Source organism: Limulus polyphemus, unplaced genomic scaffold (assembly GCF_000517525.1).
Source record: "Limulus polyphemus unplaced genomic scaffold, Limulus_polyphemus-2.1.2 Scaffold6691, whole genome shotgun sequence".
Taxonomy (NCBI): Eukaryota; Metazoa; Arthropoda; class Merostomata; order Xiphosura; family Limulidae; genus Limulus; species Limulus polyphemus.
Window position 1 is genome coordinate 1 of NW_013672301.1, and position 4506 is coordinate 4506.

General features: G+C 30.8%; 1 protein-coding gene across 1 annotated transcript in view; it reads left to right on the top strand.

Annotated features, from left to right (window-relative positions):
- The first annotated feature begins 1035 nt into the window (after positions 1-1035).
- LOC106473974 (protein archease-like) overlaps positions 1036-4506 on the top strand; it is a 41725-nt gene continuing 38254 nt past the window's right edge. The window contains exons 1-2 of the mRNA XM_013934663.2: positions 1036-1095; positions 4383-4466. The gene's annotated coding sequence lies outside the window, so the exon portion shown is untranslated. The remainder of the gene's footprint in view (positions 1096-4382; positions 4467-4506) is intronic.

A 4506-nucleotide genomic window follows, 5' to 3' on the forward strand; every position in this document is an offset into this window, starting at 1 on the left:
ATTCTTGTTTCTTCTCTTTTTCCTCCAACAACTGCTGTAATCGTTCTTCTTGTTTCTTTTCCTTTTCTTCCAACAACTGCTGTAATCTTTTTTTGTTATTTTGCTGTTCCAGCTGCCACTGTTGCAGGTTTTCTTGCAACTGCTGTTGTCTTTCTTCTTGTTTCTTTTCTCGTTCTTCTTGTTTCTTTTGCTGCTCTTGTATTGCTGCCATCAAATCTGCTAAGCTGTAGTTTGATTTGCCGCTTCTCGTTTCCATTTTTTTATCCCACTTCTGACTCCAATTTGTTACGTCTCCGTTCGTTGTTAATTTTCCGTTAAAACTCTTACCGAAGAAACTTTACCGATACAAGTCCTTTCTTAAATAAAACTGGTTTATTCTTTCTGAATACAACTTTGCAATACACTTAATTTCCACAGTCACGCTATAAGAAACGCTATAATTCACAACGAACGACTCACGTGCTCGACTCAGTTGTCAGTCTCTCTCTGTCTGCAGTTCATTTACATTGTTGCCGTCACTTCTTGGGGGTCTTATATACAAGAATACCGTACATCTAGTAAACATTCGAAGCTTCACGAAGAGGCATGATTTTTCTAGAAGTTCATGACGTGTTACTAGGTCACGTGACTTCCGCTGTCGTAACAGTATATTACTTTTATATATCAATTTTAAAATATCAAATTAGAAATGCTAATTCATAGATATTTTTTGTGTTGTAAAACAAATATTACAGTATATAATACTGAATTTCATTTTGATTTTCCTTCTTCTGCTTTTGTACTGTTTCAAAATTTCAAATATTTACTAAGAAAAATTTGTTTATGAAAGTATTAGTGAGAAAGAGCTTGCTTCCACAATATAAAATTATTTAATGATACATACCAGCTGAAATGATATATGTTATTTTGTATTTAATGAAAAATAAATGTCTTCTTTTTACAGTAGGTGGCATGACAACTTCGGTATGGCATGTTATGTCACTAGTAATTCCATGTGGAGGGTAGAACCGTGGTTGCTTAACGTTAAATTTTATATGCTGTAATATTTAAGAGTATTTTGAATTATTTTTTAGACAAAGTTAAGGCGGGTACAAGGTAAGAACTATACAAATATTAGTTCAAAATCTCTGTACTTTATATTTCAATAATTATAGACTAATGAATGTCTCGCTAAAAATAAAATTAATATTGAAAAATTTATAACTACTAAACTAGTTTAGATTATTAATCAGTGATCAAAGTTGTTTTCTTCAACTTCTTGTTGCGAACTACTTAATTTTTCTAATATCGGAGGACCACGTTGGGATTATACACTACATTGCTGCTATCTTTTCGTAATTATGCAACCTTTCCTCAGACCACCTGAGACTGAAATCGCCTGAACTGAAGAGAGCCCGCGTACCACAGATTGATAACCGTTGATTTATATTAATAGATGACAAAACATTGGAGAAAATGTGTTCACTCTTACTAACAGTGTTATACTTTTTATCAGCAAGAGTTTATTAGTATATGAATTATTGCTGTAAACATCACCCTGTCACTGCTAATACTACTAAAATGTTTTGTAAATGTAAGTGTAAACTTTAATGCAGAAGTCTCACCCAATGTCTGTTACATTTCAAATTCAAGCTAGCTGAACTTGAAAATGGGGGAATTGAATAATTGTTAAAAAATCTTCCTCTACATTTTTAAAGTAACAAAAATATCTAATTGATATAAGAGGTGTCATTTACCCACTAGGAAGCATTGGATCTATCAGCTCCAACATGTTATCAAAATAAAAATACCCAAAATTTATTTGCACTGTCGAAGTTTCCTGTTTGTCACAGACTTTAATATAAGAAAAAATGGGCATTTCAATGGTTGTTTACTCACTAGGGTATGTAAAACTTTGAAGCTTTAATATGTGCTAGAAAACAGAATTCTGAATAATTACTTGCTCCTCCAAACCCACTCCCAAATTCACAAATGGACAGCCAAACAACAAAGCTTGATTAAAACAGGGTTCATATTGTCATGAAAAATGATTTAATTTAAGGAAAGCAACAAGGAAGTAAGGTAACTGAAGGAAAAAGCAGAAAACATGAAGAGAGAAATGAATAAATAAAAACATAAATTCTATTGTTTTTGAGTGAAGTAATTTGTTTTAATTTTTTTATTACTTAATGTAAGAACTGTATATCAGAAAAATAGTGTTACACTATATAATGTTTGAGGAATTGAATACAGATAAGTGGATCAGACAGCTAAAAGGGTGGTTTGGAGACTGTGAAACAGTGTTTGCTTGTTACTTTTGTTGAAACATTTGAGAATTTGATCATTAAATTTAATACTAGGTCGTGGGAAATGTCATGGAATTTAGTTTGCGATATTGAACCCTTTATAAAGAAAATAAAAAAAGGTCTCCAGAGTCATTTACCACTAGGAGAAACCAAATCTATTAGCCCTAACATATTGTGGAAAATAAAAATTCTAAAAATATTACTTACACTTTGTGAATGAATAAATTTTAAGAATTAAAAGATATTTTTGAAATGACAGTTAATAATATGAAATTAGAAGAGAGTTTTATCTGGAAGAGGCTATTTATTTATAGAAACATGAGTTATTCAGAATGTTTGTAGCTATAATGTACAGAGCATAGAAGCTACAGTATTTTTTAATCTTTCAGTTTGCTTAATGTATGTCATACCATAACAATAAAAAATGAAGCATAATGATAAGTCAGTGAAAAAATTAATTTATTTCAATAAACACTAGTATGGAATAGGTCTTCCAGAATACACCTTATTTGAAAATTATTTCAGACGACAACTCCTTGTATACAATCTTTCAAAAATAGCTTTTGCTTAGTGCATACGTATAGTGTTTTATTTTAAATACATTACAGATATCTTATTATGAGCAAATTTTGAAACACATTTTTCTACTTTACTTGTATATATTTCTTCATTCTTTAGTACCCAGGGGGTGAATAACTGAATCTTTTTCTCTGTCATTTACATTAATCATATTGATAGGGGCATAATTAGTAAAATAAAGTTTGTAGAGGATGCTAAACTATTGGAGGTATATAGGTGTATTAAGAATGTTGATATAATAGACAATGACTTGGATTAATGCACAAGCTAAAAAAGCATTTTTAGTTATAGTAAGTGCAAGGTAACACATTTGGGTTATCATTAATTTGTATCAAATGTTAAATATAGATGAGAACCAACTCAATAGCTTGGCTGAAACAAAGGATCTTGGTGTAGTGGTGGAAAAATAACTCAAGCCATCAAAGCGATGTTCTTTAGCAAATAGTAAAACTAATAGAATTTCATTGCGTATTTATAGACATATTGATTACAGGTAAAAACTTAAAAGGTAGTTATCTCTAATACAAAACACTAGTCATACCTCACTTGAAATACTCTGTAGAGTTGTGTTTACTTATCTAAGAAAAGATACTGAATTACTGGAAAGTGTTAAAATTAAGGCTACTAGGATGATTTCAAGGTTGAAAGGGTTATCTTGCAGTGATAGGTTAAGATCTTTTAACTTATTTTATCTTGAAAGAAGAAAGATAAGAGGTAATCTTGTTGAAGTTCACAGAATTTGGCAGGGGATTGATATGGTAAAAGCTTCAGATTTTTTTGTGTTGTATTTTGAACATAATTATAATAATAGGTTGAGAGGATACAAGTTTAAGATTTGAACAAGACAAGCTAAGCTCCAGTTAAAATAGTTGTTTGTAACAGGGTAGTTGCTTTATGGAATAAGTTTCCATCAGTAGTAGTAGTGGGTTCCAAAACTTTATCATAGCTTAAAAAGGAATCTATGGTTTCCTGAAAAGTAAAGGTTGGGTTAAATTTTTTACTTTTCACAAGGATGGGTGTAAAAACACAGCCATGAAGGACCAAATGGTTCTTTGTTGTCCATAGACTATTATATAATATTTTTGTCATTCTTGACTGTTTATTATGCACAGTTAATAAACAAATGCAGGTATTCAAATTTGATGACGAGGAACCCACTTTGAGACTAATAATGGCTGGAGACGGCTTGAATGGGTAATGAAGAAAAACTTTAATATAACAGCAAATGTACAAGGTTTCGACAAGGTTTTGTCATCATCAGTACCTGATGCAGGTATACCAAGGTAAAATATGAAAATAAAGAAATAGTTTAGAAACTGCATGGGAAAAATAATCTACTCAATATTCAGCCCCAAATGATCTTCATCCAACTTGATTCATTGATCAAATTTGGTCTCTCCTACAGCATTATAACATTTTTCCTACTATGCACAAATTTCAAGAAATATTTGCTCTGTATTTAAAGAAATTTTAACACTATTGTCATCAGATTATTTACTCTTAATTTTTTGTTATTAGGTCATCTTGAATATTAACTATGGATGATGAGGAAGATGAAGTAATAACTTTGGTAGTCACAGAGTAATTTTACAAGTAAAGAAGTAACTAACGAAATTTCCAAGGAAGGTAGTAAATAAGTTAG